This window comes from Halichoerus grypus, chromosome 12 (assembly GCF_964656455.1).
Source record: "Halichoerus grypus chromosome 12, mHalGry1.hap1.1, whole genome shotgun sequence".
In the NCBI taxonomy this organism is placed as follows: domain Eukaryota; kingdom Metazoa; phylum Chordata; class Mammalia; order Carnivora; family Phocidae; genus Halichoerus; species Halichoerus grypus.
The window spans coordinates 57625998-57651121 of NC_135723.1; the positions used below are offsets into that span (position 1 = coordinate 57625998).

The window sequence follows — 25124 nt, forward strand, 5'->3', positions numbered from 1 at the left end:
AAAACTGCACACGGTTCTGGTCGCCAGGCTGACGCAGTATTGCAAATCCATAAAAACCTGTTTCGAAAACAAACTTTCACAACTATAACGCAGAATAGCTCTCCCAGCCCTGAAAGCTTCCTCCTTTACAGTCCTGCCATTTGAAATACGAATCCTCCAGGGCCCCTGGGAAGGGGCAGCCCTGTTTACAGAATGCCTCCAGTATTAACAGCCTATTTTTATGCTTTAAAAAAAAGTCATTCGATGGCCACCAAAGAGGGTTTTGAAGAAAATGCTCTTTGTTTTTAAGAACGTCGTGCTTTATAAAAAGCTTTATGGGGAAAAAAAAAAGGAGAAATCCACGACAGGGCACGTGTAATAGATATCAAATGCAGAAATGCCCAAGAGAAAGGCCCACACATTACAACATCCTTGGACGGAGGGCTTGTCTTCCAGAGATGCTAACCAGGGTGATGTTAGTGCCTCAGATTTACTGCCGTCAGGGCACTCTGGCAGGAAGAGAAGTGCCAGGACTTGCCTCATACCTTAATGAAAGCTCAGAGTTGTTCTGTTTACAAGCCAGACACATGCAGTCTGCACAGAGCTGTGCCAAATTTGTGCCAAAGTGGCATCAACGCCTATTTGAGGTGGTGTAGTCATGCTGGGCACAGCTTGGGCTCTCTGGAATGATGTGCTGAAAAACTGGCCAAACCTGTTCCAAAAAACTTCTTTAGGAAACTCTAAAGAGGATGGGTACACAAATGCAGAGGGGGAAAGATCTTATGGCAACGTTTTGGGGAGGCCACACCCCTAGCAGCACTTATAGACAGTATTGGCTGAGTCATTGATGCAACCAATGATAACCATGCCACAAAATCCGGCAGCTGTCAGAGGACAAGACCAGAAGGGGCTGGAGGAGCTCTCTTTAGCCCATGTCTGGCCTCCTCAAGCAGGGTAGCAGGAGAATTGGCACCATGTTTCCTAACATTATCTATTACTCACCTCGGGACTGTGGGTACGTTAGTTACTTTGCTTTGTTTTGTTTTTTATTACCTTCACATTTGCTTCCAGCCTCTTTGCATGAAATCAGTAAGAGATAAGACATCATAAGTATAGTTCTACAAAGCTATCCCAGGGAGGAGCCCTAATGAGATTTCAGAGCTTGGTCTGCAAATATTTCACTGGGATCCAGGGCCCCTAGCGAGGGGACCCCTGGCAGCCACTGAATTCTCTTGTCCAGAACCCACCTTACCTCTTCTTTACTATGTCACATTGGCAGATCTCTGATGGCTCTTGCAGCCCGAAGACCACGGGTACAAGGGAAGGACCTTACCTTAAATTCTCTCAGGAGGGAGAATTAGCTGTAAGTCAGTAACAGAGCATCAGTTCATCAAAAACTAATTTGCTAAAAATCAATTGCCAAAGAACCCATTTATCTGAATGCCCAATTCACTGAATTTTCCAAATTTACTAGTTTATTAAAACTAGTTTCTTTCAACTATTTGTAGAGTTTACAGATACTTGTATTGAGCAGAATGATCCTCAATAGCTATTGGAACAAGAATTCTTCAAAGTTGTAGTTAATTGCTTCATTTTCCCTTCATAACAACATGTTAAGGAATATTCCATTGGTGAAATGGAAAAAATCACCAGGCGATTTGGTCTCCTTATGAATATATTTAATATTAACAAGATATATTTCATCATTAATAACCAAATTTCACCGTTTTACAAGGTAATCTTTTGGCTTATACTGATTTCTTTATCATATTCTTTTATATAATGTTCTGTCTTGTTCCGAGTTCAAATCGAGACTCTGCCACTTGTCTCTGGGTAGCCCTGGCCAAGCTGCTTTACCTCCCTGTGCTGCATTTCCCTCAACCGGAAAATGGAGCCCCTCTCCTTCACGGGGCTGTCGGGAGGATTAATCTAGTTTATTAATAATATATATAAAGTGCTTAGAACAGCAATTGATATAGAGTAAGGCTCAAATGAATGTAAACTACTATTATAACTTTTTAAAAATATTGTATTAAAGCCTATCTTTCAACACTGAGGTCACCTCCGATGGATTCTGAAAACTCCTTACTTTGATTCCCTCTACACCTCCCAACCCCAGGAAATGTCCTTCCTTGCCTCTCTTGTACTCTGATAGCACCTTGAGCAGACCTCTAGGAAAGCATGTGTTTCTATCTACGTGCCCCCGGGCTGTGCGCCATGGCGCCACTGCGCTTGCCAGCACGACGCTCAGAGCTCGACGCTGGGTGAGCTTCCCATAGCTTTCGCCAAACGAACAGGCAAATGATACAAATGGACCCAGCGCATCTTAGGATGGGTCCCTAGTGTCGGGGCTCATGCCTTTTGTGTCGGCTCTGACTGCTTTCTGTTTCAAAGGGTGGCCTCTCTGTGAACTCTTGCCCTCATTCTAGAATACACTCTCTTGTGAACAAACAGTTCCCATCCTCACTTAACCGTGGCCCCCTTCCCTTGGAGCCAAGGAAGAGTATTACGTTACCAGGCATTCTCATTCTCAGAGGTGCCTTCCTGAGATGAGGTGTAAATTAGCACCAGTCTGACCACTCTGGGCCATTAAAGACCAGATGGTCATTTTTGCAAGAGGAGCAACTGAACCTTACTGGCCTGGCCCAAGTCCAACCGGGATAATTGCCTCCTGCCTACACAATATCCCCCCTCTCGTTGCAGACACAGAAATGATTTTCATTTCACCCTCTGAAAGCTAGCCAGGCAGGGCTGTGCTGGTTTTTCACCCCACTGCTGTGGAGTGGGCACAGGGTAGCAGAGCAGTGTTCCTCTGGGGGATCTGCAAAGTGTTCTAGGGCCAAAAGGGTGGGCAACAGAAATCTAAATGTTTTAATAATATATTTAGAAAAAAATAAGACTTAGTCATCTTAAGTGAAAACACTTCATCTCCATTGCATTTTTTTTTAAGCTACAGGAGTGAGCGGAGAAGAAAAAAGTCTAATTTGGACACGAATTATCTTTTATTGGAATTATAGAAGTATGACTCATCCCCAGTCTAGGGAGCCCCGGGAGTGGGTACACTTTTGATATGAAAGCTAGCTAGAGCAGGCATGGATGGTTTTTGCTGGAGCAAATTCCATTTCTTATTACTATTGGGGGGAAGCAGAGGGGTACGGCAAGAACCTCGGATGCTTGCTCTGCATGCAACCGCCTACATAGGAGAAGACCTGATTGGCAGGACGAATGGAACAGATCAGCCTGACCAGGAAACATCCAGGGCCAAGCACCAAGGTCAAGAGCACCCAGAGTTGACTGATTGGCACAAAGATAAACAGACCGAGCACTAGGCATAAATGAGCAAGAACTGGTTAGGAACACCATCCCCAGGTGGCCTGCAGGTCCTGACCCTTTTGCATGAGATTATCCAGAGCATGCTGGATTCACTTAAAGGGGGGAAATGTTCTTGAAGTGGTTTACAGTTATGTATTGGCTTGCCACTCTCAGAAAAACTTGAGTCTCCGAATTCTCTACGCCTCCCTTTGTGTCCTTGGCCCAAGGTATAGTTTGTATGGAATGGGCTAAAGCATATTTTCTCCACCCAGAAAAATGTCATCAGGCCTCAGAGGACCACTGCCTAGCTATTGCAGGGCTGCAGGGGAGCCCTAACTTGCCCACAAACACATCATCTCCCCCCGTGGCCTTGGCTCAAACCTGGCTTGAAGAAGCTGTGTCTTGAGTTGAGCTAATACTCAGTAATAAAGCTTCCTGGGAAAGCAAGACTGCCAAAGTTTAAGTGGTGGGTTTTTATGACCAGGATTATGGTCCATTAAGGGACGAGGATGAAAACCCAGCTCGTTTCATTTTGATCTCTTGTCTAGGCTGAACCACCATTCTATTTCCAATTAAAGTTCCACAAGAAAAATGCTGATGTTTCTCCTCCAGAAACAAGCTTTTTGGCACTTTCCCAAAAAACCCACCATGGCCTGAAGCCACAGGCTCACAGCATTGAGATTCTGCGGCTTTGTTTTCTCCAAGAGGATAAAAGGCCTATAAATGATATAAGTTTTCAACTGCAATTTGTTGCATTCAGAAAGAGAATATATGAAATATATTCTCTCTGGATGGGATATGGGAACAATAGGCCATTTGATAATAGGGAAATGAGGGTTCTTCCCATTGATGATTTTCCTGAAGGGAGACATGGACAACCAGTCATCATGGTGAAACCACAATGACCATGAAATATAATTCAGCTTCTACCTTAACTTTCCCCATGGCTCAGGGAATGGGCATGAACAACCCAGTTTCTCCATTCTCACACTAGAAAATTCCAAAAGTGATTGTCATGCATTGCAAAGAAAAGTTCCCTCCATTCTAGACATGGTGTGGTCGTTTTGGGGAGCAAGATGCACAGGCCTCTTGAGGGCATTCTGGACAAATCCTAATGGGTATGAGCATTGGCAAGGAGAAAATTAGGAATTTCTATTAAACAACTGAGGCTTGGGTCTGTCCCACCCTTCAGGGGGTGTTGCTACTCTAGATTTTTCCAGTAACGAGTAAAAAATAGTTTTGTATCATGTACTAAAATAAATTTCAATATAACCAAAGAAATTTCATATCTACATAAGAAACCTCTCAAAGACTATTTGAAATGAAGTAAATAAAAAAACCAATAAACTGTTTTTGTAAGAAATACTGAAGAACCATATCAAGAAAGAAATCTAATAAGTTGTAAAATAAAGTTATCTTCAGGTAAATATGAGAAGGCCCAACTTTTCCGAAGAAAGTTAAACAATGTTTTTCAGAGAATATTTTGTCAGGCAATAAGATTTCATGTAAATTCGAACTGAAAACGAAACAAACCAGAAGTCCCAACATCACCTAGCTTATGTATGTCCTATTATGTCAATGTATATCAGAAAACACATTCACCTGTTTCTAAACATAAGAAGAAAAGTATCTTTTATGGACAACCTATGAATAGTGTTTATCCGGAAGGAAGGAAATTGTAGGAAACTCTCACTTTATAGACAGCGTAGTTTTACCAGGTGCACATATTATTTTGTAATCAGAAAAATAAACAAATATTTCAACCTTTTTTCACATTTTGTAAATGTAAAAAATCTTACATTTTACATTTGTAAATATGCCTGCTCTTTAGTCCTTAATATTCTAAAAGAACTACAGAGTTTTGCCTGAGGTTTCCTATTCGAATTAATCTATTGCATGGACAGCGAATCTGTTCTAAACATAGGAACAACCTTTCATTCGAGGGGATCATTTATTCCTTGTTCCTAGGTTGTTGTCTTTTAACTATAAGAATGACAAATTTCTGAATGAGGGACTGAAGTGTTGAAGAAGACAATTCTAATGATATTCAAAAGAGTGGCTGTCAGGAGCTCCCCCCCTCCCTTACTCTTTAAGCATGGTTACAGTCTCTCACCCCTAAGAAATAAAATCACCTCTTCTCTCTCAATATTTGAAGAAAGGAAGCCTTCTCGTTCCTAAAGGAGATGTTATATCAACAAGGTAGACAAGGTAGACAACCGAGATCTTGCTCCATACAACACTGCGCCTCTGGATCACTGCCTATTCTATTCCTTATAACTGAAATGTTCATCTAACCTTTCTTCCTTACCTGATTCATCCTCACTAACTGAAAAGGCTTCCTCCCCTTTCCTCCTGCCACACTTCCCATGCTCCACTTTGAATGTTGCCTATACTAGCCAATAGGTTTGTGTACAAATAACTGAAAACCTATCTAATGGGAGCTTTGGACCAAAGCACAAATATGAAGTTTGGAAGTGGGTGAATTCCTTGCTTTCAGCAGCCCAGTTTTATTATTGAAAAGTCATACTTATTCCTTCCTTCAGCTCAGCCATCTTCAGCATTTTGGCATTTCTTGCTAATTACCTCATGGTTGCAAGATGGCTGCTAGAGCGCTAGCATCATGTTTTCACATAACTTATTTGTAATTAACAAAGAAGGGGATGGTCAGAAGGCTTTCTCCCAAACGTGTTTTATATTTTTTGTCTGGGAAGTAAATCTGTGCCCACAGACATCCTCCATGTCTCATTAGCCAGAATAATAGTTTATATAGTTTATAATCTATTATGGCTTATAATAGATTAAGTTACTATTGTTTAAAAAAAATAAAACCGCTCCTTAGCATATAGAGACCACTCATTTACTATCTTTGGAATTAAGACTGCCTTGTGATAGGGGCAAGGGTGCTGAAACCATCAAACTTCCTGTCATTCAAAGTTGTGCCCCTATTATTTATCCCTCAGGGATGCTGGGCCGCTCTAAACTACATGATGATAATAAAATAACTGTTTCTATTTTACATACCAATTTGTGAAGTCCTTGAATCTCAACATCTACCCTGGAGGTAAATAATACTATGGTTAATTTACAAGGTTGAACAGAGGTTCAAAGAGGGGATGTCCCTTGCCTGAGTCTACATAGCTTACGTAGTTCAAGAGGCCTACCTAATTACACCTGCTCCCATCCTGCCCTGCTCTCCTTTCCCCTGCCCTCCCTCTCTGAGCTAGAAATACCCAAAATTTGGGATAAGACTCCATGAAATCCCCTAGCCTTACCACTCTAAGAGAGGTCAATAAGCTCCCCATCTGCCAAGCAGTTACAGAATAGGGGCAGCATCTAGACTGCAAGAAGGAGCCAGGAAATAGTCTGTCCAGCCCTGCTATAAAGCTGACTGCCTGACACATTGCAAGAGAACCTTTCAGGATTTCGTGGGGCCAGGAGGACCCCATTTCTTTTAAAAGTAAAAAGATTGTAAGTATTTGGTTAGTATAATGAAATGCAGCGAGCATTAAATAAAAGTGTTTATTAAGATTCCCAAATGGGCTGGCTCCTAAACAAAACACAAAACCAGACCTAGATGTCTCCAGAAAACGCAGCCGCTTCACTGACTAGTTCATGAAATAAGACAAAAAAATAGACTCATGTGTTGTTCCAAGTAAAGATAACAGATGCAAGCCCTTTTTAGACTTAAACTCATATGCCCTATTATTAAGAGCATTAATAGAAATGTTCCCTAAACGTTTCTAAGGTGTTTACTCAGTTTCCATACTGAAAATCAGGGCATCTTTGGTACTGAAAATATTTCATGCCCAACAGTTATACAAAACCACTATTTCTTCAGTTTATAGCCTCTCTTAATCTCTTTGTGGAAATCTCCAGACCTCAACTACATTCCTTGAAATTTTACAGGGCACAAGAGGAACAGAAATCAGGTCAAAATGAATATGTGTATTCAAAAATGCACTGAGATTTTTCCAACTTTTTAGGTTCCTCACACAAATTAATCTTCCTTAGGGCCCTGGTGGTCTCTGAATCACGGCTTCACTTCTCCACCTTGCAGCACCCCATTGTATTCTCTTGATAGGAATAACTGCCAGATCATTAGGGAAGAAAAAGTTTATAGAGTCAAATCTGGGGGGGCCCGCATAAGGTCAAGAGTAGGTACCACCAGCTTTACATAATTTTTGCATCTGCACCAATTTGATTTAAGGCTAGAAGTGGAATTTATTGGTGAGCATCACATTATAAAAAGTGGTTTATACCATATTGTCTCATATTTATTATGATTCAGTCAAAAGTGAATTGTACACATGCCATCTGCAGTGAGCTGATACAATGGAAGGGAAAAATGGCTCTTGAAAAGCACATTTGTTCTCCTTTCCATTGTCTTTAATGGCTTACTTAGGTGGAAGAAAAATCTCTTTAATGTTAAAACTGGCACTGATTACCAAATGAAAATCATTAGAACAAGACAAAACAAAAAAAAAAAAAAAGAAAGAAAGAAAGAAAAAGGAAGTTGAACCTGATGTATTAGGATAGTGGTAATAGAGAAGAATAGAATTGTTTGAGCAAAATATGTGAAATAAAGAAATTGTTTAGGATCTCAAAAAAAAAAAAGTGTGTAGAAATGCTGGATAAAACATTCTAGAATTTCTAGTTCCTAACAACAACAACAAAGTTATTCACTTCCCGTTCCTTATTTAGATTGTATCTCTATCAGGAGTAGGCAACATTTCAAAAATGATCTGAGTGGCTTGTCCCCATGCACCTGGCATGCTCAAGGAGGGAAGGGAATGGGCATCCACCCCACTCTTCAGCAAGATGACAATGAAAAGCAACTAAAAGTCCCCTGAAATCTTCTCCAGGCTCCTTTTCAGAAGGCAAATCGGGCATTATTTTTTTTCTATATCGGTTTTGCCATTTTTTCCTCAGAAATTTAAAAGTCCCTGGTTGATAGATCTGAGAATCAATAACAGGCTCCCCAAGCTGATAGGAACAGCAGGATCCCCTCTTGGTCTACAACCATGTTCCCAGATTCTAGCTTAGTCCTCCATTAATATGCTCTTTGTCATGGCTGTTATTTTAGTCAAGTGCAATCAAACACTGAACACATAAAATTTACTTCTTAATCCATTGAGGCTGTGAAAGAGTTGAAGACTCATGGCCAGATGCGTCCTTAGTAGCTGCCTCAGAGATGGGACAGTGAGTACAGTTTGGCCGTTTCTTCACCCAATTTTTTATAGAGGCCCCTCTTGAGTTCACAGGCACACTAGATGCTTTTAGTTAGGTTTTGTTTTGTTTTCTCTGCTTCTTACCTTTCAACATGTGGTCCAATATCTTCAATGGTCTTTTTTTAAATGTATGGGGATGAAATGATATGATGTCTGAGATTTGCCTCAAAATATTCCAAGGCATGGGAGAAATCAGGGAGCTGTAAATGAAACAAGATTGGCTGTGAGTTGGTAATTTGGGAACCTGGGTGATGGGTACAAAGGCAGTGTATTATACTTTTCCCTCTGCTTTTGTGTATATTCAAAATTTCCCCTCAATGAAAGGTATTTAAATACTGTTGTTAGGAAGTGGTCTTGTTGTCTGGGGTTTTATGTCGCTTCACTGTCCTTTTGGAGAATTGACCTGCAGCTCTCTATTGGACACCTAGGCTAATGGTCTGGTCCACTCTGAATGGCTGTAGCATGGTGGCCCTTTGCAAACAGAGTCAAGGTACAGACCCTTCATTTTATTATAAACAGATGCTGCTACTGATCCATGAGCCAAAGCCAACGCTAAGTCCTATAAAACCCATGCTGTAGGATTCCCTTTGAGGCAGAATTCCATCTATTGCTTATAGAAGGCCACTTGGAGAGAGCCCTCAGCATCTCCACCCCACCTGCAAGTGACTCATAGAGGATGAACTGGTGGAGGAGGAAAGGTTGTTCAGGTCCATGGAGAAAGGGAGAGAAGGGGGAGGGAGAGGAAGGGGCATGAGGGATGCCTAGCTCCAAAGGGAACTCTTCTTTTTAGCTCAAAAATGGAAAGCTCAGTCCATGCTGGGTGTCTGTCAGGAGCCTGGCAAACAATGGGTTAACTAGGGCTGTTTTAATAAGAAACACTGAGGATGGAAGCACTGAGAACTGGAGATCCAAAAAATTTTTTTAAAAAATGGAAGTATCTGGCAAATATACCTTGAATTAAAATGAATCTCACTTTATTTCTTTTCTCTCTCCCCAACACTTCCAAAAAACATTCCTAGTTGAAGGATCTCCAAGGTCTTCTTGATTTTCAACATTCATCCCTCTCTGGATCTGTTACTAAAGTATGGAAATTGCAATTATTCCAGAACAATCTTCTTCTCCAGGGCTCTTAAGACTAGAACATCCTTATGTTCTCAAGGCAGCTCAGCTCTCTGTAGACAAGCCTCAGAAAATAGATCTATAACTGGAAAGCAACTGGGTGCTCTTCTGGGGCTTTGGTCCTTTATATCTCAAATGTTTTCTCTCAAGTGTTGATACAAAAACCTGCTCCATTTATATAAAAATATAGCCACTAGCAAATGGTGTCCTTATAAAGGTTAATGTCATAGTTGTTAGATGAAAAATGGTGTTCATCATCTCAAGGAGTGATCTCCAATTTTTTTTTTAATCATCCACCCCATCATTGAAAAAATGTAGGACACCTACCTAATATTTTCATCTTTATTTATCAATAAATTATCACATTGGAATAATAGGAAAATAGGGACAAAGCAGTCTAGAACAGTATGCCATGCCCCCTTCCAAGCACTTTACATACGTTCATGCTTCTAATCTTCACAACAACCCGAACAGGTGGGTAGTATTTTTTTTCATTTTGCCAGTGAGGAAGCCAAGCCACCAAGAGGTAAGGAATTTACCCAAAGGAAAACAGCAGGGCAGTGTGAGAGCCAGGATTTAGAAGCCTGGTCATCTGGTTCCAAAGTCCATCTCTTAACTAGTAAGTTAGTACAGGAAGGACAGGCTAGAACTCAGGAGGCAGAGTTGAGGGAATTGCCAAAGGATGAGATCTTTAAAACTGAAATTAGAATTCTTACCATCTTCTTCCAGCCTCCCCACAGACTGTCATCTGGCCCACTCCTGGGGGATTCCTCCCAACAAAACAAAATAAAATGGAGACCAGGATTGAAAATTCCCCAGGCAGACAAAACCATTCAAGTCATATAAGCAAAACTAAATGTAGCTTACTTCATGAATATAAGAGAAACTTGGGTTATTTCTCGTAAATGCCTCTAATAATAAAAACAAAACACTTAAACTCATCTTCCTAAAATGGTATAAGATGGTCACTTTTCACCAACCCCACACCATCTGAAAACCCTCGTTATGATGACTAATCCTTGTCAAGTTGAACGACTTCCTCATCTTCACGTCATAAGCCAGCCTGTAATATGGAGCCTCTGAGCTTTGGATCAGTTTTGGATCTGAAGATTCCCAGTTCGTGAACTGTTCTTCTGTGCACATTAAGCTCTTACTAAATACTAGTTTACTGATCTAGTTTTAATTTTTACTATTTCTGGATTTTTGACACTACCCTTCCCATCCAATACCAGTTTGGAAAACACTGACCTAAATGTAACTCCTTTGGAAGCCGGCAGGAAGCCCTCTGGGAGGGCCTGGGAGCTATGGATTCTGCAGATTACGCCTGGTGTTCAGTGCAACAGAATGATATCGGACCTTTGACAAAATAAATACGTTATTACATCATAACTGACAGACCAACATTCTCGCTGTCTTCCTAGCTACATTACTGGGTCCTACTGCACTCGCTTATACTCATATTATCATCTAGTCTCTGAAGAACCTTGTCTGGTATCGTCAGAGAAAAACCAACCAAACAAACAGGTGCTGGGGGGTAAAGTGAACATTCATAATACAGTCTTAGAATGACAGGAGGGAGCTGAAGAGATTGCGGGGCACCCAGGCGCCTTCTCTGGCTTCATGAAGCACCAGATGTTTCTTCCTCCTCTGGGCACCAAATACAATGACCAACTAGAAACGCAGTCCTTGCCGGCTAGCCAAGAAAAGCACTCCCAAGGCATAGGTCTTCCGTTTCCTTTCTCCACCACAATCAAAGTCAACACCCAGGAGATCTAGTGAAAGTCAAAAGTAGAGATAAACTAGACTTCTTAAATGCCCAGCCCAAGGCAAAATCAAAGGGTGACAATCCTGGTGAACTGGACAAGTCCGGTGAGGATGTGGGCATCACAGATGTTCCTGTTGCCATCTCCTGGGAGAGGAGAACGATAGCTGGCCTTTCCTAAGTGCCTCCTACATCCACACAGTTCACTTCACATCCTATCATCTCAAACAGCATGAAATAAGGAAACTGAGGCACGGACCCGACTCACATCAGGCCTCATACTTCTGCAAGGCCCTATAGGATGGGGTCCCTGCAACTCCACCCCCACTGTTCTTTGCCTGGGGCCAGCTACGCTGTACCTTTGCTGCTCCTCTAGCATGCCAAGCAAGCACCTTCCTCAGGACATTTGCACCTGCCAACTCCTTAGCCTGGAATATAAATCCCTAGAAATCCACCAGCTCCCTTGCTGGCTCCATTCATATCCCTGCTAAGCATCACCTCCTTGAAAAACTCTTTCCCGACCTCTGTGTCTATGAGAGCACCTCACTCTACACTCCTTATTTGCTTTATTTTTCTTTCAAAGCCTGAATCATATTATAGCTATATATTTGATTATTGGATTCCCGCCTCCCGGCGAAACAAGAAAACCATAAAGATAGAAACAATCTCCAGTGTGTCCTGCAATGTATCTTGAATGCCCAGAAGGCTACCTGGTGCGTAGTGAGCATTCAGTAAGTACCTTCCAAACATACATCCTCCTGCTTCCAGAAGCGCCCCTCGCTCGCACCTTCACTGGAACCCTCGGGGCGGCCCATTGCCGGGGCCTGCTGCCTGGGAAGGCTAGCCCCACCCACTCTCCCAGGTCCGTCCGCAGACACACGCGCCGAGGCCCGTCTGCAACGCGCGTCTGGCGCCTCTGGGCGAGGCTGAGAGACACCACCCGGCCCCGCACGGCCCCGCACGGCCCCGCCGGGCACTCGGCTCCGGTTACCGCTGCCTGTGCGGGCAGGCCCAGGGCTCTCTCCGAGGGGCACGGTTTCTCCTCCCTGAACCCATCCTGCACAACGCTGGGTTAGCAGACACCCAAGGAAAATGCCAGGTACATTTCAGACACCGAGCAGGCAGACACAGCCAGGTCAGCATGGGATGTCACGGCCAAGGCCAAGAAAATGAAACACGGCACAGCTTCAATAACCCAGAAAATTCCAGCAATCAGGTCGAGTCAAAGGGGGCCTTTCGGTGAACATTAAATCAAGCCCTCTATTAAGAGTTCTAAGGTCCCTGGGGGCAAGAGTGCACCCACTGTCTTCCACCGGGGGATTTGCACACATATCACTTACATTTTCATTTAAAAGCGTGAAGGGAGATGTTTAAAAAAACAATAACACTGACCTGAAAAGAGGCTCAGGTTGCAACTCAGTCGTTTGTCTTTGCGATTTTGGTGAGACTGAGGAACTTAAAAAGGGCAAGTTTAAAGAACGAGAGGTGATAAAATGCGGTTGGGAACAACTTCCTGCTGCGGAACGGGTTTCACCTGAAACCTGGCGGGCGGACGAGGGTCTCCTTCCTGCCAGGCGGCTCCGGGCACTGAGGGCCGTTCGCGGGACGGAACGGGACGCTCCAGAGCGCTCTTCAGGGGCCCTGACACGTGCCCTGCTCCTGCGCTCGTCCTCGCTCGTGGCTCCCCGCCCCCCGAGGAAGGAGCGAGGGCTCTGTGCCCCCCATCTCCAGCCGCACACCCCCTCCGCGCCTCCGGACGGCGGTGAGAAAGCGGTGAGAAGGCAGGAGGACCCAGGAAGCTGGGCGCTGTGAATCGGGCGGTTAGGGGCGGGCCCAGGGAACATTCTCACAGTGCGGGGTCCGGGCTCCGGGGCTTCCGTCCGGCCATCCTTTCCCATTGCTAAACATTACTTATTCCGGGAAGACTTGAGCAGCAGCAGGCAGCCGCCTCTGTAACTAAAGATGAAATGCCTCCATGAAGGGATCCACGAAACGTGGTATATACCCCACCCAACGGAACATTATTCAGCCATTAAAAGGACCGAAGGGCTGACACATGCGACAACCTGGATGGACCTAGAGAACAGGATGCTCAGAGAAAGAAGCCACACATTCTCTGACTCAGTTCATGGGAGATGTCCAGAATAGGCAAATCTACGAGAGACGGAAGGTAGATGAGTGGTGGCCCGGGGCTGGGGAGCCAGGGAAATGGGGGGATGGGGAGGGATAGTTAAAGAATAGGGGGTTTCTTTTTGAGGGGATGAAAATATTCTAAAATCGCCGGGTCGGTTGCACTTCTCCGGGAATATGTTAAAAACCGTGGAATTGCATACTTAATTTTTTTTTAAGATTTTATTGATTTATTTGACAGAGAGAGAGGGAACACAAGCAGGGGGAGTGGGAGAGGGAGAAGCAGGCTTCCGGCGGAACAGGGAGCCGGATGCGGGGCTCGATCCCAGGATGCTGGGATCATGACCTGAGCCAAAGGCAGCCGCTTAACGACTGAGCCACCCAGGTGCACCTGGAATTGCATACTTTAAATGGGTGAATTGTGCTGCACATCAAACTATATCTCAATAAAACTATTGTTTTAAATCAAAATGAAACAAAAGCAAATACCTAATGCCCCAAACTCTTCCACTTCAAACATATTCTTTAGTATTGTTTGCGATTGTGGATCAGTCATGAAATCAACTTTTAGTGCATTGCACTGAGCATTTTTAAATAACAAAATAAAAACAAAATGGAATTTTCATAAAGTATCAGGGTACAAGCACAGAGTAAAAGCAAAGTTTCATCTCGTAATGCTGTAATTTTCCCTGGGTGAGTATGCATGGGGTCACAATGTGCTATGTCGAAGACTTGTGACATGTTTTATAAAGAGTCCTCAAGTAACCTCCTTCCTCCACACGTCCAATCAAAGCGATTCTGTTGCACAACCCTAGGCAGTTCAAGGTTTGCCTCTTGACTCATGAATATCCAGAGTCAGAGCTAGCATCCAATGTTCCTTGCATTGCTTCCAGAAGTGTGACACTTGACAGCAAGCCAGATTTTGCCATCAGAATTAATGACAGAAATGTTTTAGTCTCCCAAAGAGTCACTCTGTCCATCTCTCTCCCAGCATGCCGGGGCGGCTGCCCTCCTCTGTATGAAATTCAGACTCGCTGATCCCACACCTCAGAGCAAGCCCTATCCTCAAAAGCAGGTTGCTCCTAGGGAGTCCCTGCCTTCCATTCATCCTTTCATTTATTGAGGCAATAAATGTCTCTCGACTGCTGGCTATGTACCAGGCATACGGGACACACAATCGTGAGTGAGATAGGCGTGGTCATCGCCCTCCCAAAGCCCTCAGCCTTATTGGATGTCAGAGTCTAGTTGTCAGAAGAGAGATATGGTCTCAAGTTCTTCTTAGAACTGTCAGTTGCTGTGTGGCCTCTGACAAAGGATTCCACTCTGCCCCTCTGAGCTTTCTTTGCCCAGAAGCTGGATTTTCTGGCCTACTGAGAATCATAGGATTTTAGAGCTGGAAAGTTCCTTAAGGAACAACTCTCCCATTTCACATGAGGAAACAGGGCCCAAGAGGGGACACACTTGCCTACTGACACATGATCAACCAGAAGCATGTCTTCCAGCACCCCACCCCACCCCCACCGCCACCCCACAGTGAAGCTGAATGTGGCCTATTCTTGGTATAGGACTGAGAGGCTTTTGAAGGAAGCACCTTACATCCTGGACTTTTCAGATAAACGGTAGTGCAAAATGTTCAAGTTGCTGCTAACACTAGAAGAGCCAAAGCCATATCTGTATCTTACAGGAGGGTTTTCAACAACCCGCAGGCCTGTGAATGAGAACAGTTACAGGAACATTCCCCTCAAACCTCCTAATAAATCCCCTTTTTCCTTTTGAAGTTTAAATGCTCCCTCGTTGAGTGGGCTTCTGATATCCAGGACCCCCTTTGGAAACTGGCCATGTTCCCAGGGCCTGGGCACTCAGCTTGGTTGGTTGGTTGGTTGGTTGGTTGTTTGGATGGGCGGGTGATTTTTTCCCCTCCCTTTAGCCTCTTAAAAATCCAGCCAGCATGCTAGGAGCTCTTGGTTTAGCTTCCCCAAATCCCAGCAGTTTCCCTAGAAGTCTGTCCCATTAAACGTGAAATCCACAGAACACACACAAAGCTACTTTTTCTCTCCCCTAATAAATCAGGCAAATTACCTCCTTTGTTTTTAAGACCATTTCAAGTTCCCTTTTAACATTCTTAGTTAAGGTCTTATTTATGTTGTGATTTAATTGAGATTTAATCCACTTTTCAGCACACAATCATATCACAATATCCCTGAATTTTTTGCTTCTATTACTAAAGTTGAGGAGAAAGGTAGTTTTGTCAGACAGGACAGTGATCGTTTCCAGATTGTGTATGTCTCTCTGGCATTTTAACCCACCTGAGTTTATAAGGGCCACCAAAATAAATCACAGTTTGGTCTGTAAAGGATTGAACTGTGTTAATATATGCCTAGAGAGATCTATGTTTATCTCTACTTTCTAGAAACGTAAGAGTCTTCAGCAAGTATGTTTATACACAGCAGAAACCATGTGAATCTCCTGGTAAATGTTTGCCTTCACACTACTGGATTATATTGTACACCAGATGGTTTGGTCAAAACAAAATTATGTGCATGAGCACACGCACACACGCACACACACACACACACACATGTTTGAGCACTATGCCTCCCCATTTTTTTGAAATTTTTTTCTCCTTTCATGCATGAGAAAGAATGTGGAAATACTTGAAATAATGACCAATGTGTTCTGTGTTTACTGCTCCTTTCCCTCACTAGAGATTAACTCATAAAACTTTACTCCAAATTAAACAAACTCAGCCTCTCCTTACAGCCAGTCAAAAGCTACCACTTACACCAAAGGAAATTTCAACTTCCATCTCTGGGAAGTTAAATGGCCGCCCCTATGGAAAGATAACAGGATCTCTTTTTCTCCCTATGTTCTGTTCATCCTTGGAGGTGCCAAAATGCTCATCTGGACTCTGGCACCCACAGCACTTCATCTGGAATTAGAACGGAAGCTACAAGAATCACAGATAGACTCTATTTTAACATTAACATCTCACCTGCTGTTTTAAAAAATTATCTGATTGCACCAATAACACTTATTATTTAGAGACTTCAGACACTCAAAAATTTTCCCAAAAGAAAGACAAGAAAGCACCTTTGAGGGGCGCCTGGGTGGCTCAGTCGTTAAGCGTCTGCCAGGGTCCTGAGATCGAGCCCCACATCGGGCTCCCTGCTCCTCGGGAAGCCTGCCTCTCCCTCTCCCACTCCCCCTGCTTGTGTCTCTCTTTGTCAAATAAATAAATAAAATCTTTAAAAAAAAGAAAAAAAGAAAGCACCTTTGACAGTGGCAGAGAACTTCCAAAGAAAATCATGTCTAGAATAGATTAAGGAACTCTCACCATCCTGTCTTTTCGGCCATGACTTCTCTAGGGATAATTAGGTATTGTCTTTGAAGAACCCAAATGAGAGAATGTGTATACAACCATCTAGTTCTGTGCCCAGAGCACAGTAAATTCTCAATGGATACGAATTCCATCGGAATCCCAGACTTGAAACTGTAATCCAATGACGCATGTCAAAGACCTTGAGAAAGAAAACAAAACTCTCAAGGTCATGTCACTCCAGCCCCAACCTCGGCGGTCTATTTGTCTTCCTCTCCACAGCGCTTGGGTTTCAACGCCTCCAGCCCCCTCCAAACAACAACATTTTTACCTGGAAGAAGCTTAGAGAGGGTTTTAATTTTAGAGGGGCATTTATAAAGATCATTTGATGCAAACCCCCTGCTTCCTACTCCTCAAGGTCTGCTTACTTTCAAACGTGCCCGCCTGGAGCCATGAGTGTGTTTTTGTGTGGTCCAGTTCCCGTTTTATGGATGGTTCCTGTACTCTGGGATCCCTGGAATACTTCAGTTACGAAAATTACCATGTGCTGGGTCCTTTCGGGTTGACAAGACTGCTTTCCTTTCTCTCTAAGCTGGGCTGTGTTTGTTTACATAGGAAATGTACTCTTTCTGAACATTCGGACTGTTTCAACATCCACTTAGATAGCCCCATTAAAAATCGGAGGTTAAGAAAATTAAGAAGGGAGGCAAGAGAAGGACAAAGAAAATACATCCTTAGATGCTAACCGAGAATTTGGTTTGGAGCAAAATTAGAAAATCAGAGGGTGTTTTTTTTTTTCATGAATGAGACAATGCTCTGCTTGTTCTCGGAGGCAATGAGGACTACCCCACTTCGGATCGCTGGTGACTTTGTGCAAAGTGATTTTCCTGTTTAAACCCTGTGCTTTCTTATATGTTATCTTTTCAAAGGCAAATTAGATAAACCTCTGTCCCCAGACTGTATCCTATTTGTTTGAATAGGAAATGCTAATATTTTCCTACATGTTTTGCTAGGTGTCAGCGATAACTCAGGCTGGTAGTTAAGACAGGCCTCTTTCAGCTCTGGGAATTTCACTGGCTGTCTTCCAGGAGCCAGAAGGTTCATGGTGATTTTGAATAACAATCTCCATAGCTCTACGAATCATCTGTATTATTTAACAGGAGTGAAAGAAAGTTAGATTTGCCTTTTCTATATGTAGTTAATGTATCTTTAAATGTGTCATTTCATGAGGGTTTCTCTTCTTAATTTCTCTTTTTACCTCCACTCCCATGTTACTTTTGCTTTCCACCCAGCCCACTGCCAAACCAACTTTCCAAACTCCCCTCAACCTCTACTTAAAGACTCATGCTTGAGTAATTGTTGCCCCCAAGGATCCTTGCCTGGCTCATCTGTCTCTACACTCTCATTGGTCTAAGGCAATGCCTGTCACAGCACAGCCCTGCCCCTTCCCATAAGTCCCTGAATGTGTTCAGGCCCCTGTTTCTGACAGGGAAGGAAGCAGGAACGGTAGCAGAAACATATTTCTGAGACAACAGGTTCTCCATGCAGACAACTCTGTGCTAGGACACAACAACCGTGTCTTCCATAGCCAGCACTGGCCCATCCAACACTTTTTTCTATAGTTTTCAGAGTACAGATCTTTCACCTCCTTGGTTCAGCTCATTCCTAGACATTTTATCATTTGGGGTGAAATTGTAAATGGAAGTGTTTTCTTAAATTCTCTTTCTGCTACTTCATTATTGGTGTATAGAAATGCAGCTGTTTTCTGGGTATTAATTTTGTATCCTGCAACTTTACTGAATTTATTTATCAGTTCTAGCAGTTTTTTTCTGGAGTCTTCAGGGTTTTCTGTATATAGTACCATGTCATCTGCAAATAGTGAAAGTGTTACATCCAGCATTTTTAAGAGTGAAGCTTGTCATTAGCATCCCAAACTCCATTTTTCAATACCTTCTTTTCGAGAAGTGCCATCTTGCTTCCCCTTATGAAAACCTACTCCTAGAAAATCTAGCATAAGGCATTTATATCTTAGTGTAAATTTACGTTGGTGTGTTCCCTCTCTCCGGAGAACTTAGATTCTGAGCCCCATGTCTAATTAAAGAATGAAGCTTGGTTCCCTCTTAATCATGTGTCAGCCATGTGCTCAGATGGCAGAGGTAAAATACTTGAGGCAATAAGACACATTCATTGTCACCAAGACAAACACACCACGTAAGTGGTTTGCTGCTCTACCAGAGGAAGTAAGACCTCTCCTAGAAACCTTACCATGTCTGTTTAAACCCAAAGCTTCAAGCCTGAGAACCTTCCATGCTAAACGGTAATACTCCTCTTCTGCCACTTGTTATTCAAAACCAATATCCTTAGCTGTATACCTGGCAGATATACAAATGAGTAGCATTTATGCCCACTGTTAACTGAAGTGCAAAACAGAAACGAGCAGAGGCAGGCTAACGGTGCCACCCCAGGGGCCTAAGCTTCAGTGCCCTTCCAAGGCCCAGAAGAGCACCTAGCAACTTTATTGTGATTCTATATTCTTTTTAAAGAGGGCCCCCAAATTATATAAGCTTCAGGCCTCACAAAACCTAGACCCACCCTGTCATGGACTGAATTGTATTCCCCCCAATCCCCAGTGTGACTGCATTTGGACATAGGGCCTTTAAAGAGATAATCAAGGTTAAGTGAGGTCCTCAGAGTGGAGCCCTCATCCAATATGGCTGATGTCCTTCTAAGAAAAGGAAGAGCCAGCAGGAATGTGTGCAGACGGAGAAAAAGCCATGCGAAGACACAGCAGGAAGATGGCCGTCTGCAAGTCTAGGAAAGAGGCCTCAAGGGAAACCCAACATGCCGACATCTTGATCTTGGCCTTCTAGCCACTAAACTGTGAGGACATAAATTTTTGTTGTTTAAGCCAGCCACAGTGTGGCATTCTGGTATGGCCACCCTAGAAGACTAATAAACACCCGTGGAAGTTAGGAACCACTTTTTAGCTTTTGACTAGCAAATTCTATTAATGATAACATTCAGTGCTAACCAAAGTGTGGCAAAACAGGTAATCTTGTGCATAATCAAACCTACATTGCTGACAGTGCATGATTCAACACAACTTTTGGAAAAACAAGCTTGAAATAAGTATTAAGAGACATAAAAACGCTTATTCTCATTGACCTAGTAATTCCTCTCCTGGGAATCTATCCTAACCAAATAATTCAGAAGAGTTTTAAAAAATATACACAAAGAGCAGTATTAAAGTATTATTTACAATACCTGCCCATGACTAGAAGATCCCCCGCCTCATAAATCACAAATGGTGTGGCCCTTGGATTTCTGCCAGACTTTTGCAGATTCCCAAATGTGATCATACATCTACATATGAAATAGTGGTAGTTAACTTGCAAACAATATCTTTTTCTATTCCAGTATGCATTGCCTCTTTGCAATATGATATTGCTTCTCTGTCCATCCAAGGTAAAGTCTATTAATGGACTTTGATTTGGGCTTGGCCATATGGCTTTCTTTCTCCTATGGAACATTAGCAAATATGATGCAAGCACATTGAAAAATGATTGAGAAATGCTTGCATGTGGATTTTGCTTTCTTTTTCTGCACTTAAAACCATGGGACCACCAGCAGTTCGCTCTAGAGAGGTCACGTGCTGAGTAGGCCAAGCCACTCTGGTCAACACCCCACCAACCCCAGATACGTGACTGAGTGCATCCTAGGCCACCCAGCCCCAGCGAGTCATCCCAGGCCAGAATTCCCCCAGCCTTTTCAGCCAACCTTAGCATCATGAGCTAAATAATAAATGTTTGTTGTTTTAAGCATTTAAGTTCTTAGTGGTTTGTTATGCAGCAAAAACTAATACAATAATTTCCCATAAAATGCATATGGGACAAACAGAAAATAGAAAAACTACGTTAATATCCTGATATTGGGCAATCAGTTCATGGACTGGCTGGCTAGCTCCTGGACTCCGATCTTATGATTCAAATTCCCCCAAATGCTTCGATAAAATTACTAATTATTACTTGCCTTGGGCCTTTGGAATTGCTTGAGAACAGCTGAAATCTTGAATGATAAATCTGCAAATGCCCATGGTCTAGTTTACTACAAAATTGGAAGTGAGGTAAATGCTCTGCATTACTTGCTTTCCCTCAATTAAACCATTTAAAATTATGGCTATGAAGACAATATAGAAACATGGGAAATGTTTTAGTGCAATATTAAATGAAAAGAATAAGATACAAATTTGTCCTTAAATTATGATGACAAATATGTAAAGAAAAAAAGATAAATAGTTACACTGAGGGAAAAGACTATAAAGATTTATACCAAAATTCATTAGAGGCTGCTTAAGGGTATTGTCTTATGAGTAATTTTTTTTCTTTTCTATGTTTTCTGTAAGATAATTATATTACCTTCATAATTTAAAAAAAATTAATATACAATCATTTTTAAAAATTGAAATCTGGTTAGGGATAGAACTCATCTGTTTGCTTTATAATTTTTAACCTCGCTGGCATACAAACTCTCTCTGCCGGTTTAAAATTGTAATATCCTAGAAGATGAAAATGCCTATAGTTTTCTGATTTATTTGAATCTTACTAATATTGTGCTGGAGTTTTGCATAAATCTGTTTAAACTCAATTTAAACTACCTTTGGAGACCAGCACAAGCCTAACCCCACTAAATTATAAATTGTTGAAACCTCCTGGCTGAGGCCCAATTTGATTCAGCTCTAAGCTGAGTGCAGAGGCAAAAATCATGTTGCCACCTTCAGAGGCCATAGCTACTCCGAAAAATGGCTCCCAACCCAGTTATCCAGCTTGGAATGAGTAGACCTTAGTCATTCTCCAAAGAAAAGCCTAAAGCTTCTGCTAACTAGTATGTATTTATACTCACAGCCAGGAAAGCCTTGTAAAAGAAAAGATAATAAAATCAGACGTTCTAAGTGTGTTTCTGTGCCCTCCCGCATCAGACAATCTCTTTACGGAGCAGCTCCTTTGACGTCGGGCCTCTGCAAGTTCCCGTTTTCTGAGCCAGTCTTTCTTCCCTCATCTCACATCCAATCATCCTGCAATGTGTCCAAATGAATGAAAACGTGAACTTCGTCTCCAAGAAATGTTCTTGTGAAACTGAAACAGAAAAGACTCTGGTCAGTCTCTACTCCAGCCTCCCCCAGAGGATCACCGTGGATTTCCCACATCACTCACTCAGTCAGCTTAACATAAATTCTTACTAGAACCATGTCAGTCTCCATTAATAAACATAGTTCCAACATACAAATTCAATCACATTATGAAATCTCATATGTCAAATGGCAAAACTGTAACACAGAAAGTTTATGTAATTAGAATATTAAACAACTGTCACTCAACTCTAATACGTTCAATCCCGCAACAGCAAATGGTCCCATTAATATGGAAAGGAGCCGAATTCGGTCAGCTTTATTGCTTTGTCCATCAGCCACCCATGGAGTGGTTCTAAGAGCTGAACTTGATTCCAGGAAAAGGTCTGCCCTGAGGAAAAAAGGGGAAGAGAGCTGAGCTTATAAAACTTCAAGCCAGAACTTTAACCATTGGCCTGCGGCCAGTTGCCCTTTTCTATCTGTTAGACGCTGTACCTCCACCAAACTGAGTGTCGGGACTTCAGGGCTGCAGAGGTGGGCCAGAACCTTCCAGAAGAGGCTTCACTTGCACACTATTGTGTCTAGCAACATTATTCCCAGTAGCCAAAAGACAGAGACAATTCAAATGTCTGTCAACGGACAGATAAGCGAAATGTGGTATATACATACAATGGAATATTATTTGGAGGTAAAAAGAAGAGAATTCTGATGGATGTGACAACATGGATGAACCTTGAAGACATTATACTAAAAGAAACAGACACAATAGGACAAATAGCATATGACTCCACTCACAGGACGGACCTAGAATAGGCAAATTCACAGAGACAGAAGGTAGAACAGAGGTTGCCAGGGGCTGAGGGGAGGGGAGACGGGGATTTTTTTGTTTAATGGGTAGACTTGTTGTTCAGGATGATGAAAAAGTCCTGTAAGTGAAGTGTGGGGAGGGTTGCACAACAATATGAATGTGCTTAATGCCTCTGAATTCTACACTTAAAATTATCAAAATGACACATTTCATGTTACATATTTTTTTACCACAATGCAAACATTGGGAAAAAAAACCTTGAAAGACACATACTGAGGATAAAAAGAAAATGAATACCACTGACACAGTATTGTAGGGCACATCTCCTCCTTCTGCAATACTTTTCTCATCTTTGCAAGCTTTATTAGCAGAATTTCGTCCAGGCCTCATGCAGTATCGCTTATGTGGCAAGTGAGGAGACTAAAGAAGAGTAAATTGCCCAAGGTAACCACCAAGTTGGGTACATGAATGAAGACACCCTCGTTTCCATTCTCTTTTTAGCCCAATGAACTGTATCTCATCACTCCAAGGTTATGAGACACTTACCTTATGCTATAAAAAAAGAATATGTGTTCCTAATTTAAGTTTTATGTCTCTGCTTTCCATAGAGCCAAAGCCCACAGAGTGAAGAGACCCTGCCATGAGCATATCACCTGCTCAGTTGGCAATTTTTCAGCACTCAAAGCAATTTATTATTCATATATCAGATACCATGCTAGAAGCGGTAGTTCGTAAGTTGAATCTGAGAAAGACACCATTCATACAGAAAGAGACATAAAACAATCTGATGGGGAGACTCTTGATGTTCTTATTTGAAGAAACACGAATGATAACTCCTTAATAATGGATTATTTGAGGGGGAGAAAAAAAGATGGTTGGGGGAGGGGATGGTTCCTAACAAGATCACTGATATCCATAAGGATCAGAAAGCATGAGAACTTAAAGTTTATTTTCCAAATCTGCTTTTTATAGGACTTTAGGGCTAAAGAAGTGTTAGCTAATAAAGGGGCATTGGACTTGCTGACGTGGGAAGGTTTTAAAGTCTGGCTCTCACTCATCGAAACATGAGTTTCAGAACTGTATATACTCCACTTACCCAGACTTTCAAAGAAATGTCTTTCCAGAGGTTAGTTCTAACACCTGCAGATGGAGCAGAGCAGCATTTCCCGAAGTATTCTCTGGGGAATTTGAGATGTACCTCCAGGAAAGGTCCCTATGGCCAATTAATTTGGGTAAATCTGTTTAATAAAATCTCCCACTTGAAGATTTACTGTGCGCATGAGCATTTTAACATCTCCCTTCCCCATACGAGTATAATCCACTCCTCACTTTTGCTATGTTTGCATGTGGGAGGAGATCACTTCTTGGCCTCATTGGGAGGCTTAGCCGTGTGACTTGCCTTTGTCAATGAATATGCATAAATGTTATATATGTCATATCTAAGCAGAAGCTTCAAATGTGCTTGAATAATTTGGGTCAACCTCTTTGTTCCTGCCCTCTGCTATGAGAACAGTGGGGGACTGGTCCTTCAGTCTAGCTCTTGGAATGAAAAGAAATGCAGAACTCACCAGTGCCAAGCCAAGCCAGAGCTGACCTATAGATCTAGAGGCACGAAGTAAGGTCGGGAGAAAATTTCAGGTCTGAAGATAAAAGAGAGTCTCAGTGGTAGTTCAGGGAATCTGTTCCTGGGAAGTGACTTGAAAGTGAGCAGGACAGCAATGGCAACCTTGAAGAATCATTGCGGCGGGGGGCGGGGGTTGGTGGAGAGAATCAGAAAAACAGACAAGAAGCAGTGTTGCCTGGATATGCAGCAACGAAAGCCAAGAAGGAAGTAAGAAACTGAAGATAAGAAACCTCCGGAAACAAACAAAAAAGTAAGACGTCATGGCCACTCCCAGTCCACCCCATCTCCATCATCATCAACATTATCCGTTAAAGATACTGAACTGAGGCACCTGGGTGGCTCAGTCAGTTAAGTGTCTGCCTTCGGCTCAGGTCATGATCCCAGGGTCCTGGGGTCGAGCCCCGTGTCGGGCTCCCTACTCAGCGGGAAGCCTGCTTCTCCCTCTACCCCTCCCTGCTTGTGTTCCCTCTCTCGCTAGCTCTGTCACTCTCTGTTTCTCTCTCTCAAATAAATAAATAAAATCTTTTAAAAAATGTTTTAAAAATAAAGATACTGAACTTTATTATAGTGACAGAAAATGGTGCTTTCGATTTAGAAAACTCACCCACCAAATGCCTAGGAATAGAAAAAAAATCTAACCAATTGCATATAATACTACTGTCAGAAGGAAATAAAAATGTAAACGATATTTCAGCTAATAAAAACTATCCCCCAAAATCCA

General features: G+C 42.5%; 1 long non-coding RNA gene across 1 annotated transcript; it reads right to left on the reverse strand.

The window, feature by feature from the left end:
* Positions 1-8609: 8609 nt before the first annotated feature.
* On the reverse strand, positions 8610-24392 carry LOC144379669 (uncharacterized). Its single transcript, XR_013442998.1, has 4 exons — positions 24348-24392; positions 22222-22362; positions 21746-21978; positions 8610-8719 (listed from the first exon to the last, which is right to left on the reverse strand). It is a non-coding gene; the product is annotated as an uncharacterized LOC144379669 (long non-coding RNA).
* Positions 24393-25124: the final 732 nt, after the last annotated feature.